General features: G+C 43.7%; 1 protein-coding gene across 8 annotated transcripts in view; it reads left to right on the top strand.

Moving 5' to 3' along the window:
• Positions 1-15,062, top strand: part of ARHGEF6 (Rac/Cdc42 guanine nucleotide exchange factor 6) — a 119,150-nt gene that overhangs the window by 12,450 nt on the left and 91,638 nt on the right. The window contains exon 1 of one of the 8 annotated variants that reach the window (XM_021932727.2): positions 1,825-2,467. The exons of 6 other annotated variants lie outside the window; for them this stretch is intronic. The gene's annotated coding sequence lies outside the window, so the exon portion shown is untranslated. Of the gene's footprint in view, positions 1-1,824; positions 2,468-5,495; positions 5,725-15,062 lie in introns of those variants that run through there. One more of the 8 variants, XM_021932728.2, reaches the window with a different exon arrangement.

A 15,062-nucleotide genomic window follows, 5' to 3' on the forward strand; every position in this document is an offset into this window, starting at 1 on the left:
GTCTCTGAAAGCTGTAAACCTATGGTTTTCCTCTTAGCCAATCCTTTCCACTGCCATATCCCCAGAAGGTAATCTGCCTTTGTCCTCAGCCACCATTACTACCAACCCATTGCCAGGGACACCCTACCATCTCCAATTCTGCTCCTGAGCCAAGTTTATTATTTATTTATTTATTTTTGAGATGGAGTCTCGCTCTGTCACCCAGCTGGAGTGCAGTGGCGTGATCTAGGCTCACTGCAGTCTCCACCTCCTGGCTTCAAGGGATTCTTGTGCCTCAGCCTCTGAAGTAGCTGGGATTACAGGTGCCCGCCATCATGCCCGGCTAATTTTTGCATTTTTAGTAGAGACAGGGTTTTGCCATGTTGGCCAGGCTGGTCTCGAATTCCTGACCTCAAGTGATCCATCTGCCTCTGCCTCCCAAAGTCCTGGGATTACAGGCATGAGCCACCGCACCCAGCCCCAAGTTTATTTTTTAAAAAGATATTTCATTCTGGAGGGATTACATTGAATGTATATGAGGTTCAATTAGTACTTATTTCACTTTCTTTCTTCCTCTTTCCCTCTCTTCCTCCTTCCCTCACTTCCTCCTCTCTTACTCCCTCTCTTACTCTCTCTCACTCTCTTTCTCTTTCTCCCCCTCTCTCTTTCTTTCCAGTACCAGCTGGTAGCAGTATGTTTTTTTCTCTGCCCCCACCCCCTCATTCCCTCCTGTCTCCCTGAGTCACTCCATCTGCCTTGTCACCGGAACAGCATGGGTGCCCTCCCCAAAGTGAGGTTTGTGGGATGGACGATTTGCCATTTCCCAGGGTCTGCTCTGCAGGGAAGGAGTTCTGAAAGTAAGGCAGCTCTACTAATGATCATGAGTCAAGGCTAAATATCTAGCAGCGCAATGCCTCCTGGGAGGAGTTAGGCACAAGGCCCAGCAACTAACTAGTAGTTGTAATGGGTATCAGCAGATCTTCTTTCAAGCCCTGACCCTGCCACTTGTGTGAAGTCAGGATCTCCTTTTCCAGGCCTCAGTTGAGTCATCTGTAAAATGAGGAGACTAGAGTAGGGGTTGGGTAATGTCTGGTGGTTGTAATGTCTGTTTTTAACTGGCCCATTTCCATCAGTTTCTGCTAGGCAAAGCTTTGCATATTTAGCTGCTCAGTTGGAACTAGTAGGAAGACCAAAGAGGATTTTGGCAAGTTCTTTTCTTCTGTTGTGCAAATCTGACATGCTTAATGGAATTTCCAAGAGTTACATTAAACGTCACCCATGAGTCTGGCCATCCTAATGTTTTACAGAGTGCATTGTATTTCTGTAAAAATTAGACTTTGAGTAAGATTTTAAATATTTCCCATCTATCATGAACGTTTTCGTTCTCTCTCATAAGAGACTATTTGATTTGGGGCCTGTTATCGGAAAGGCCGGGAAGGGCATCGAGGATAGTTGGAGGCAGGGTGGTATGTGAAGGGCCTCTGGAGAGCCAGCGCTTCTCGGGTGTCTCGGCGGCTCACCCTAGAGTTTGGGGGTTCTGAGTTGCATCTGGGGGTGAGGGAGGAAGCAGGCCACCAGAAAGGGCTAGTCCATGAGTCCGGGAATCCCGCCTGAAGCTCTGGCAGTGACCCGCAGCATGCCAGGCACCACCAGCAGCCCTCCCGGTAGGGGCTGAAGCAGACGGCAGCAGCATGCGCAGTGTGGCCGCCGCCAGTACACCGCGGCTTTTGCTGCTGCCACAGCTACCAGGGCTGCTGCTGCTGCTGCTGCTGCTGCTGCTGCTGCTCTGCCTGCGCCGCTGTCACTTCCAGTTCCTACTTCTGCGATCCAGGTCCGGGTCACTGCTTACCCGCTGCTGGCCCAGTGCCTCCAGGCCGCTTTCCCTCCTCTGCTCGGCTCTGGCTCGGGCTGCGGGCAGGAGGGGGACCGGCATGGGCAGCTGAGCGTGGTCTGGAGAAGCCTCGCGGGCTGGCTCCCCCGGCAGTCGCTACCCTCCAGTCGCCGCCCTGCGCACCCTCGCCCGGCTCGCAGCCAGCGCACCCAGCGGGGCGCGCCCCCGGCGCCCCCAGTTCGGCCCCGCGATACTCCGCCCGCCAAGCGGTACGGCTATGGCAACAAGAACTTGAGGACAAGACTCTGACTTCCCTTTAGATTAAAAAATAATCTCTGGGCTGGAGAGGTTGCGGGAGCGGCACAGAGTTTGGAGACGGGCGCCCCCTCCTCGCCCGCGTCCAGGCGCAAAGTTGCAGCAGCCCCTCCCCGCTGGGGCGAGCCTAGCCCAGCTCTCCAGTTTCGCCCTGGTGGCGGCCGCGCTCAGGGCAGGGTCCCAGCTCCGGCTGGGTTGATCGGTTCCCGCAGCCTTGGCACAGGCTTGCCCGCCCGCTCCCCGGCCCCGTGACTCGGGAGGGCGAGCGGCTTCCAGGAGGCGGCGGCGGCACGGCTGGAGTGAGGGAGCAGCCGGAGGACAGGCGGGCAGCGGCCGAGCCAGGTGACCTGCCTGGGGGCAAAAGGGTCAGGGGGAGGGGAGCGCGCGAGGGCCCGGGGGTGGGTGCCGAAGGACCCCCTTTGGAGAGGAACCGCCCTTCTTCCCCACTGCCGTGGCTCGCAGCCCCAGCTGCGGGGTCCGTTCTCTGCCAGGGCCTCACAGTTCGCTAAGATCCAGGGTGCCGGGAAGGGGGAGATGGGGGCCGAGGGCGCAGAGCGAGGACGCGCCAAACTTAGGGGCGAGTTGTCCAGCTCTGGCCGCAAGGTTTGCATCCCACTGGATTCTTTCCTTCCCCCAGAACCAGAGCAGGAGTTAACAGTACCATTTTTAATACTAATTTGATGCCCTCCCAACCCCGAGCATCCATACATTTGGGGATGTTTTCTGCGTTGAGTACAGAGATCTGTCGCAGAAATGGTTTGTGGATGGAAAAGACCTGTATTCTACAAGCTGTTCCAAAGTGCCTGTAGTTAATTTCAAGTTTTCATTTTCTAGTCATTTAGGAACCCAACAGGTATATGAGCTATTTCGTTTCTTAGCTCTACGGCGGAGAGCCCTCAAGTTTATCTCTGCCTCTTCAAAGGTCTTATATTTCCTTTTTGATTTGTTATTGTTTTTGGATATAGGGATAACTCACATGATATTTTTCCCTTTTCTTAATGTGTAGTGGGAGTAAAAATACAGTAAATGAATATATTTTCCTCTGCAATTATGTGTATTTTGGTCGATAAAAGCTTCGCATAAACAAAAAGAACCTTACAAAATAGGATAAATTTCAGTTGATGTTCTGTAAAGTGTTAATAATTTTAAAGGCAAGATTCAAAGGTTCAAACTGTGTTTTTTTTTAAACTTATATTTGCCTGGAAAACTCATAGTGTCCTTGGACTTCCTATCTTAATTTTGACACTGACCATGGTAAGAGGATCTCTGATGACATCATTTGCTCCAGGCACAGTCTGGAATTCTGTGACTGAGAGCACCTCTCTCCAAAACATAAGGCCTGGTCCTGCCCTTGTGCTTCAGCTGAGGCATTTCCAAGGATTTCTCTTCGGCAAAGTATTATGCTACGTGCCAGGCAATGCTGCAGTCCCTTCTTACATAATAAGCCAGCTTCAGGCCGGTGTACACTTTGGGTGTGCTTAGAGCAATTAAAACAAGGGAGTGTTCTGTCTTAGTCTGGGTGCTGGGGCAGATGATTGGAGTTTTGGACAAAGTAAATTTCCAGCTACTATTCTCATATTGCATTTCTTTGGTGCTTAATTTTTTGAATGCCTTCTACTTATCTGAAACTCCCCATGCCCTTGTAAAGGATGTAGGAGAGATGGCATTACTTTCACTTGACAGAGAAACAGAAAAGTTTAGTTAATCGAAGTCATACAGCTTATCACTGGTAGGATCAAAACTCTAACCTGCATCTCCAGCTTTCAGCCTAGGTTTTTTCTTTGTTCATTTGTTTTTACTAAAACGTGACATTTTATACAAAAGTGTTTTATTTGGCACATTTTATGGATGGTATGTCTTCCAAGCTACTAATTTTTCCTATTCTTTTTTGCCTACTCACATCTCAGCCTTGTCTTTGCTTGTGCAGGGCTGGTGCTGTTCTTAGGGGTAAGGACAAGAGCAGAGTTTTCCAAAGGATGGTCTGTGGTTTGTATTTACCTACAGTCTGCCTCCTCTCCACTCACATTCAGGGATAGCAGGTGCTGAATAGAGTGAGTAGCCAGGGCCCCGAAATTTCTGATATTCATTTGACATCATTAGTCCAAGTATAATATTACTTCAATCTTTACAAAGAAACTCATTCAGGAGAGGAAATTGAAGAGTATGAGTTTTGTTCCTTTATAGCAATCTGTTTATCACTGTGCTTAGGACCGTAGATGCAAAGGAGGAAAAGGAGTTGAGTATCTACCATTTCTCAGGCACCTCCTATGTTCCAGGCACTACGCTAGGTGCTTTAAGTCTATTATCATATTTAACCCTTGCAACACTCCTGGGAGGTAGGTGGCATTGTACTCATTATACCCTGGTGGAAACTAAGGTTTGGAGATGATCCAGACTGATGCCTCATCCTGCCAGTACCAAGAAGAACCGGAATGTAATCACTGATGTACTTGACTCCAGAACTCATTCCCTTTGTCTTGTGCTAGGCTGTTGCCCCCAAAGCTAGTAATAAATATAGGAACACCTAGCTCCTTTGTGTTCAGACATGGCTGTACGTTGGAGTCACTTGGGATGCTTTTTAAAAATACAAATGTTGGAGTCTTGTAACCCAGAGATTTTGAGTTAATTGGTCTGCAGTGAGGCCCAGCCACTGGTATTCCTTTTTAAAAAAATGCTTAAATCAACTTTATATTTACATTCAGGAAATTGCACAAATCCTAAGTATATAGTTTGGTGAATCTTCACAAACTGACACACTTGTACAGTCTGCACCCTTACTAAGAAACAGAACAGTATCGGTGCCCAGAAGCTATCCTCGTGCCCCTTCCCAGTCACTATGCCTCACCAAGGGGCACTACTATCATGACTGTCCACCACTATCATAGTAGATTCTCTGCCTTCCTGCCTGTTTTGATACTCTGAGTGGACTCATACAGTATGTACTCATTTGCATGAGGTTTCTTTCACTCAGCATAATATTTGTACAAGTCACCCATGTTGTTGCAGGTAGTAGTGGTTCACTTTTTTTCTTGCTGTATAATATTTCATTGTGTGGCTATACCATGTTTTGTTTTTCTATTCACTTGTTGATGGACATCTACATTGTTTCCAGTTTTTGTTTGCTGTGAACAATGCTGCTATGAAGATCCTTGTGAGTATCTCCTGGAGCATATGTACACCCATTTCTGTTGGGTTTTATGTATTACAGTGGCACTGGTAGGTCATAGGGTCTGTATGTGTTCAGCTTTAGTAGGTACTGTCCAGCTGTTTCCCAAGTTGGACAAGCCTCATGATTTTTTGTTTTGAAAGCTCTGCAAGTGATTCTAATGTGCATCCAGAGTTGAGAACCATTTCCCTGGTTTATCCACAGTTCAGCAACCTAGTGACCTCAAGTGTCTGCCACTAAACTGAGAACCATACAGAAGGAGATCCCAACTTTCTTCTCAGCCTGGAATCTTCTGGACAGTCTTCTCAGCAAAACTGGGCAGCTTACACCCATTTTCCCATAATCCCTTGTGCCAAGCTATCTTTATACTGCTCGTCCACCCTTGCTTTGGTTTATTTGTGAACACATCTGCTAATCTCAGAACTTTTCAAAGGTAGGAACTGGAGCCTGATCATCTTTATTTTATTTCTTTATTTATTTTGAGACAGAGTCTCACTCTGTTGCCCAAGCTGGAATGCAGTGGTGCGATCTCTGCTCACTGCAACCTCCGCCTCCTAGGTACAAGCGATTCTCCTGCCTCAGCTTCCTGAGTAGCTGGGATTACGCATACCACCACACCCGGCTAATTTTTGTATTTTTAGTAGAGTTGGGGTTTCACCATATTGGCCAGGCTGGTCTTGAACTCCTGACCTCAAGTGATCCACCCGACTTGACCTCCCAAAGTGCTAGGATTACAGGCGTAAGCCACCGTGCCCAGCCCTGATCATCTTTATAACCCTAGCACCCAGTACAGGACATGGCACAGAGCAAGTGCTTAGGAAGGGTTTGTTAGATGAAAGATTGATAGAATGACTGAGTACTCAGAGAAGATCTGGGCTGCAAAAGAGACATCCCATCTTTGCACTAAGAATTATGTACTTTATTCATAGGACACTGCTTCAGGCCCTTGCTCAAAGCCTAATTGCTTTTACTTATCTCAGCATGTTAGCATTGTGGGTAATCTGGTTGCTCACCCTGAAACTGATTAGAAATAGCAGATTAAATGAGATGAGGTAAGGTATGTGAAAGCACATTGTAAACTGGAAAATAGCATCTAAATAGAAAGTTGTGATAAAGGGAAATGAGGGGCTGCTCTAGATTAGGTACACTGGCAATGGCAGAAAGTCTGTGTATCCATGTATAACATGGAAGAACTGAAATCAACAGCATGTCAGCAAAGGAGACAGAAAATCTATAAAAAGCAGACCCCCAAACACATAACTCTCTGGGGACTTTTGATGTGGTGTCAGGCATGCTGTGTGGTCTAGTCGCTAGAATATGTTCCTTTTCCTGCCTTGGTCTGGGTTTGAGTCCTGATCAGGGCAGCCTTTTTTTCTTCAGAAGTAGTATACCAGTGCAGGGACTAAAGAGCTTGAGCTTTGGACTTGGACTGACCTGGTTGGCCACTTATTAGGTATATGCTAACCTCCTAGGAGGTAGTAGTAATACCACTTATTAAGTATATGCTTCTGGCTGGGCGCGGTGGCTCACGCCTGTAATCCTCACACTTTGGGAGGCCGAGGTGGGTGTATCACTTGAGGTCAGGAGGTCAAGACCAGCCTGACCAACATGGTGAAACCCCATCACTACTAAAAATACAAAAATTAGCCAGGCATGGTGGCATGAGCCTGTAATTGCAGCTACTTGGGAGGCTGAGGCAGGAGAATCGCTTGAACCTGGGAGGCAGAGGTTGCAGTGAGCCAAGACTGTGCCACTGCACTGCAGCCTGGATGACAGAGAGAGACTCTGGTTAAAAAAAAAAAAAGTATATGCCTCTTCCTAGGGTTAAATGAAAGAAAGCAAGTAAAGCACTTAGCACTGTCCTTGGCACTGAGTGAACTCTCAATACAATCTAGTTCCTAATTGGAATTTTAATATATCCCAGTAGATCAGTGTTCTGGGATATATTAGATAAAAAACATTGCATTATTTAAAAAAAAAAGTTCACTTAGTTCAGTTACGTTAAGCTAACTCTGTTTAAGAAGTGAGTCACTGATTTTTAGAAAGATTTCCTTTTGAAGATTTAACATTTAAAAAAATTGAAAGGGTAGGCTGACATGATGGCACACACCTGTAATCCCAGCACTTTGGGAGGCTGAGGGGGGAGGATCACCTGAGGTCAGGAGTTCAAGACCAGCCTGGCCAACATGGTGAAACCCCATCTCCACAAAAAACCAAAATTAGCTGAGCATGATGGCAGGTGCCTGTAATCCCATCTACTCAGGAGGCTGAGGTGGGAGAATCGCTTGAACCCAGGAGGCGGAGGTTGCAGTGAGCTGAGATTGTACCATTGCACTCCAGCCTGGGCGACAAGAGCGAAACTCCATCTCAAAAAAAAAAAAAAAAAAAATTGGAAGGGTAAACTGGGGGCTTTCCAAGAGTTCTGAGGTTTTACTAGTTACATTTGGAATTTAGACAGGGCTAAAACTTGAAATAGGAAAAACAAAATCCAGCCATCTTGTCTCTCAGTTCTATGCTCTATTCGGCAGAGACCACTTGTTTTTGGGAAAACGTTTTTAAAAATAAAGTCAAAGGTAAAATCCTCAAATATTTTCTAATACTTAACACATCTCTAGAAGGCAAAACAAAGTTGAATATTTCTGGGCTTCTTAGATGAATAGTGATGTCAGACTTGGCCTCTGTTCTCCATGCTTAACAGCAGAAATTAATCCTTCAACATTATTAGCATCTTTCACTCACTATTAAAGTGCTTTTGTTTCTGAGTTTAAAAGTCCCTGTGTTTTCATCATAGAAATAATTCAAATTTAGATTACAGCATGTTGAAATGTGTTTAAAATAATTTGGATATTATATTTAATTGGTTTTTATATTTTATTTGGAAGGCTACATAAAGACAGTTTAAATTTCCGTGATATTGCAGCCCAGTGATACCCATGGAACAGAGACTGGAATTTTAAACTACAGTTTCAGACAATATACATGTATTCTGAAGAGTTTTAGGAACTGCTTGTAAGAGTTCTTGTTCTTTCCCTAGCTTATTGACTTGCTGTTGCTCTCAGTGCTTAGCATGGTCAATTTTTAACTGCTGAAAACAATTTGTGTATGGTTTCCTTTATAACAGCTCAGGACTAGAAATATATTTGGGGATTCAGTTGTAAAGAGGAACTGGAGAAGACAAAGCAACTGAATTCTTCAGAGACTATGAATTATTCAGTTGTTAACCACAGTAACTTCTTGAGCTACCATTTTGTGTTCTAATAATAGAAACAGTTTGGATGGATTCCTCTGGGTATTGAAAAATCAGATCTTTTCATTCTTTTCTAGTCTATGCATAAACTAGAAGAATGTGAGAAAAGACTATTTTCAGTTGCTCATGTTTACCTGGATGAACTAATTTTTGTCTTTTAAAACAGACATATTTATTTTAAAATTAAAATAGCTTGAAATTTAAAAATCCACCCCAGAGCAAGATGATCGTTTAAGTTAAGTTAAACAATGCAGTGAATGGTCTTTTATTTTTGGTGATGATTGCCAAAAACCTCCCCCTCTTGCCTTCAGGAAATAAGCAATAAACCTGATGAATTGGGCGTAGTTGAGGGGGAAAATAAAAATCAATGGCTTCTATTTAAAAAACACAGTATGTAATATCTAAAAAAGAAAGACATTGTTTCTGAATTGGAGTGAATGTACCAAATATATACCAAAAGGAATGCATTTTGTTAGAAAATTTGATTAATTATTAGACTCTTCCTGACTGGAGATGTAAATTATCTTGTTTTAAATCTAACTCACTCTAATTTGGTTTTAATGTTGACTGTAATCCAGGCTGTTTCTGGGGACAACAAAACACAATATACCTCTTTATTCAAACCACACAATCTTGGCCAGCTATCCCCTACTCCAGCCGCATTCTAACTTGGTCTTAGAGTTATCATTGAGGTGGCCCTCAAGGATCAGTCTGAGAGGTGATGGGATGTTGCCAGCACAGCATAAGGTATGCAGAGAGATTGGTGATGACATCTGGGGTTAGTACCAAGAGGAAATGCAGGGTCGGGTCTTTGAATTGCAAATGAGGAAGTGTGAAGGCACTTGCCAGTTTCTTAGGGCCCTCACTTTACCAGCTTTTTAGAGGAGGTAGTGTATGTCCACTTAGTCCAGAAGCTACTCTGTATCTGCATTTCAGCATGGGCAATGGCACTTCCTCTGCTGTCAGCTGGAAGAAAGACCTATGACACTAGACATCTGTCCGATTAGCTCCAGGCTTTGTCATACCCTGGCAAACTGGGCCTTATCACACAAAGAGATGTATGGGCTTAGAGTGGATCATCCAAAACAGCATGTAGTCACATATCATTTCTGTTGGACTTCTGGCAGAAGATTTACCTTCCTAATTAAGTTCTACTTAGGCAAATCTGGTAAAATCCAAGGTTGATACTTTCTTGGGGACTTGAATATTATTCCAGAGATCAGACATGTCAATTGAGTGAGTGAATAGGGCAACAGGGAAAAGAAGGAATTAAATTAAGGTGAGATAAAATGCAGCAGTTTACAAAGTGGCAAGTGAAACTATTATTAAGGACTTGTCTCAACCTTGACAATAACAAAGTTGTTTCCCTACTTCTTGGAAGCATGGACGTTATTTTAAGGGGCATTTTTTTTTTTTTTTTTTTTGGGAGAGCTTTCTTTTTTGCCCCGGGCTGGAGTGCAGTGGTGCGATTTTGGCTCACTGTAACCTCCGCCTCTTGAGTTCAAGTGAGTCTCCTGCCTCAGTCTCCTGAGTAGCTGGGATTACAGGCACGTGCCACTATGCCTGGCTAATTTTTTGTATTTTTAGTAGAGCTGGGGCTTCACTATGTTGCTCAGGCTGGTCTCGAACTCTTGATCTCAAGTGATCTGCCCCCCTTGGCCTCCCAAAGTGCTGGGATTACAGGTGTGAGCCACCGCGCTGGCCTTAAGAGGCATCTTTAAGGTGTCAAACTCTTAACATCGTTTATGAAAAGCCCTGCCTGTGAAGCAGGCCTGAACACTAATTTGTATGTTCTTCATGTGGAGGTCTCCAGCAAAAAAGAGGTATGTACTAATAATTTCTGAGAAATGTATGCAAATCAGGAGACTGCAGTCTTTCACTAACAAAAGAAGTTTAACGACTTCTTTGTGAGAATATACATTGTGATAGTGGAAATAAGCATTTACACTGTTTGTATAACCACTTTGCATTCTCTGAAGAAGGACTGGTATTTGGGAGTGTGTTGTGTATTGGGGCAAATCTTGATTTGAGATTAAAAAATCACCTTCAAGTAGAGACAACAGAATAGAAAATGGTTTTAGGGCTAATATACCTGTGGGTGACTTCATTTGCCAGATTTTATATAGTGTTCTTTTTATTTCTCATCTTAAAACAAATTTATGTATTACTGCCTGGCATAGACACCAGGTGTTCAATAAATATTTGCTGAATGGATAATGAATGAGTATTTGAATGGAAATGAACTTTTAAAATTTCATTGTAGACAGCTTGTGTATTTAAGAGTCTACATGTAGATGGTCAGGAGTTGACTTTTATTCATAAAAATGACTCTTTAATGGGTAAAAATGAGGACAGAAAGAAAGCTGGGTTTCCCCTAAGATAGCATTACTTTATGCCAAGCTAGAGTACTTGTTTCAAGTTTTTTAAAAATTAAAAAAAAAGAAAATTAAAGGTGTGAGATACTAGCTCCTGTGATGTCATAAAAGCACCATTTCTGATGTCTCTGAGATCTGAGCTCCTGAATGCCCACCTAACAGTGTTTGGATTGTTTCCTAAGTGCAAATCCTGTTTGGAATAAGTTGGAGTAGGATTCATTAATTAATTGATGTCTGTTAGGCATTGATGAGTGTCTCTGAAAATGACATACTTTTGAAAAAGTGAATCACGCAGATATATAAACGGGAAGAGCCAAAAGTCTTTGCCAAATGAATGACTGAAGGTAATCTCTAAGTAAAGAGAGAAAATAATAATAACTTTGGCACAGCATCCTTTCCTCCAAGTTTAGCTGGTGTTAGGAGGATTTGGGGCATGTGAATTGTAGTCTTTCCAATTACACGTTACCCCTTCTTGCTGCTGGTAAGTTGCTTTGCCATGTCCCGTTGTGCTCTGGCTGTGAGTTGGAGCTAGTTTTAGAGCATGGGCATGAACAGGGGAGGGTGGCTTGTAGTGTTTGTCATTTATTCAGTTTTACAACAAAAATGGTTAAAAATATAACCAATTCCAGAAAAAGCAGTAAAATCCCACAATTCTTTGCAGCTTCTCTTCTCTGTAATGATGAGGTCGTGGTGCTTTGTGATGACGTTTAGAGGAACCTCTATTAGCTGGGACAGGCAAGCAATTGAGGATGTTGCCTACACTCAGCACACAACTTAAAAAATTAGCAACCATAGAGTTTGAAGCACCTTTGGTCACCTCACGGTCACACAGCTTAATTTTGCTGATGAGTACAGGTACATCTAATTTTAGATGTTACATGTTTCCTGGAAAATTGCGTGGTGATTTTTTTTTTCTTCCCTAAGTGATATCTCTTTCTGAGTTTATTATACTTTCTGCAATGCTTTTTCTTCAAGTATGACTAATTATCTATTGATGAGAACATCTAAACTCTCATTAATTAATCAAATATCTGTTGAGTGCCTACTATGTGACAGGCACTCTTCTAGACACTGAGGATCCAGAAGTGAAAAAAAAATTGAAATCATAGGGCTTGTGTTCTAGGCATAATTTACCTTTAAGTCTCTCTGACAGAGCATCCTGTCAATCAACCAATGAATGGTTATTTATCGAGTATTTTGTATATGTTGAATACTGGGGCCAGGGCTGTGGGGGAATGTGGACTTCAAAGAGCCTACCTTTTAATAGGAAATTCAGGAATAATCTCAACACCTGCATAATGAATAAAGAATACTGGGCTGATAGACCACTGAGAGCTTAAATTTACAATATCTCTACAGACTGTAAAGCTGTAGCTGTTTGGAAAAAAAGAAACATGAAGGTAGGTCAGTGAGGACATTATGGATAGCAACAGGTGATACTACTGGAAGGGCTACTGCTGAAAATGACTAGCAGTGGCTCTTTTGTTTCATGGCCCTTGTTTCTCCCTAGTCTTTGTGTGGGGCTATTTACCACCAGTCTCTGCTGTAAATTCTGGTAGGCTCTGGGGCTCCCACCCTAAATCTTAGTAGCTGCTAGGAAAGCAGGGACCAAGGGAGCCCTCTCTCCATAGGTGAGGCTCCTCTCTAACTGCCTGGATTGTTAAACAGGCAGGGAGGAGCTGCTGACTACGGAAATTTCTGAGGATATTCTCATAGACTTCATATATTTACCTTGATTCTCTCATCACTAAGAGTTCTAAAATAAATAGTACCCTGAATGTCTCGGGCATTTGTTCATCTTTTATATGAAAGGACAAGGAAAAAGCATAAAGGATGTTGGACATTGATTTGGGAACACATGTCTGGCCACTCTTCAATATAAAAACAAATTATTTTCCAAAAGTTCATTTTTAAGTGATTATTAGGGACACAGAAAACATTTTCCCATAGAAACAAGGCTCTACACGGTGATTATGTTTTCTGGCTGGCCCACAACAGCCTGTTGAATACTTAATGTGGCTGAACTATAGAACTCACAGAGGCTAAGTGGCAGGTGTGATGCTGTTTCTGGGAAAATGTGTTCCGCATTCCAATTTGGAACACTAGGGAGTCAGTCCCTGTTTCTGAAGAGGTGGGAGTGGGGGCATTGGGGAAGACACCCTCAGGTCTGGCACACAGATGCTCCAGCAGCTGAGGGTTCACCCATCCACTCCACCCCACAAAACTGGCAACCAGTGTGCTTTTGCAAAGGCTCTGGTGACAGGAGCACAGGAGGAGGGGCAGGAGCCGGCCAAGCCACAATGGCTGGCTGACTGTGAGGCAGCTGAGTCTAGGCCTCCTGCTTCCTGTCCTTGGCTTGGCAAGCGCTATTGATGAGAGATACTTCATTTTTCCCTTTCCTTCGTGCCTACTCTCTTTTTGATGAGATTATTCAAAACCATTTGTTCCTTCTTCTTTTTTCTTTTCTTTCTTTTGATTTTTCTTTTTCTTTTTTTTTTTTTGTTTTGAGGTGGGGTTTTGCTCTGTTGCGCAGGCTGGAATGCAGTGGTACAATCTCAGCTCACTGCAACCTCCGCCTCCCAGGTTCAAGCCATTCTTCTACGTCAGCCTCCCGAGTAGCTGGGATTACAGGTGCCTGCCACCATGCTTGGCTAATTTTTGTATTTTTAGAAGAGACGAGTTTCACTATGCTGGCCAGGCTGGTCTTGAACTCCTGGACTCAAGTGATCCACCTACCTCGGCCTCCCAAGGTGCTGGGATTACAGGCGTGAGCCAGTGTGCCCAGCCATCAGTTGTTCTCTTTTGCTCTCCCTTTATTTAATCCTGTGACTGGCCCCACTAAGATGTCTATATTGTTCCTCATTAATTCCCTTCTTACCTGAACAGTTATTACTCAACTAAAGATAAATCTCTGTTATAGAGAAAGGGGTTCTCCCCTATAGGAGTGCTAACAAGGAAGAATGAGAGTCCTGTGGTGATGCTGAGGTAGCCATCAGGAATGAGATTGGTGACTTTTAACGAAGAGTGAGGGAGCAAGCTCAGATCTTGGCTTCTGTCATAGGAGCTCCATGGAGCTGAACTTCCTGGCTCTGGATTCCATGAGGTTCGAGTAATCTAGGAGTCCGTATTAGTTATGTAAAGTGACTTTATAGGAATCCACAGAGCCAAAAAGAAAACAGAGAGAGTTAAAGCTGTCCATGATCACAGTCCAAATGCCACGATGCAGTGGCAGCAAGATAAAGCCAGAATTTATAAATAGGTCATTTAAAAATGACATTTTGAAAAATCAGCTTGTAAACAGGTTATAATCATGTTAGGCTGCAATACCCCAGACTCTCTTTGCTCTGATTCTGTAGTACTCAACACAGCTCTGATTATAATTTAGCTCACCAGAGAGATTTCTCTATTGGGAGAGAGTGCTCTGGCCACAAAATGGGAGTATTTAGTCTCCTTAGTGCTTCATTTATTTTTAGTAAAAATTAAGAAATTGGCCTTTTGGTTTATTCATTGGCCTTTTGTGAGCTTGGCTTGTGTGAGTCCATTCTCAAGAGACTTGAGAACTGAAGACCAGATTCTGGGCTTTGGGGACCCAGCCAAGATGCTGCCTTTAAGAGCTCCTATTTAGATGATGGACCACAAGACCTCTCGCTGAGCTCCTTTGCTCAAAGACACTTTCCAGATGGGAAATGGAGCCTCATAAAGGTAGTGTTGCTTTCCTAAGGTCCTCACAACTGCTCAATAGTGACAAAGCTGAGATTGGAGTCACAGTCTTCTGACTCTCACATCAGTGCTCTTTCCACAACACTGTATGTTGTTTCAGCTACAGGCACAGATTAGATCTTGGAGAGAAAGGGAGGGAATAAAAGTTGAGAGCCGGGTTTGCTCCCTTAAGTTTGGTCCATATCAAATAGGAACAGCTATTATTTAAAACCAGGCAGAGTAGAAATGCCACCCACTATATTCTAGTAAGTCGAATACCAGTGGGTAATGAATCCAATTTCTGAGCTAAGAGCATTATTTGTTGCTGACTTTGTGACTGCTTTTAGTAGGAGCTATGTGCACACATCCCAGATCACGTTCACAGAGCCAGGAGCGGTACCACCCAGTGAAATATGACTAAGCAGCTCAGATTTTCTTGCTCTGTTGCAC

Source organism: Papio anubis, chromosome X (genome assembly GCF_008728515.1).
Source record: "Papio anubis isolate 15944 chromosome X, Panubis1.0, whole genome shotgun sequence".
NCBI classification, from domain to species: Eukaryota; Metazoa; Chordata; class Mammalia; order Primates; family Cercopithecidae; genus Papio; species Papio anubis.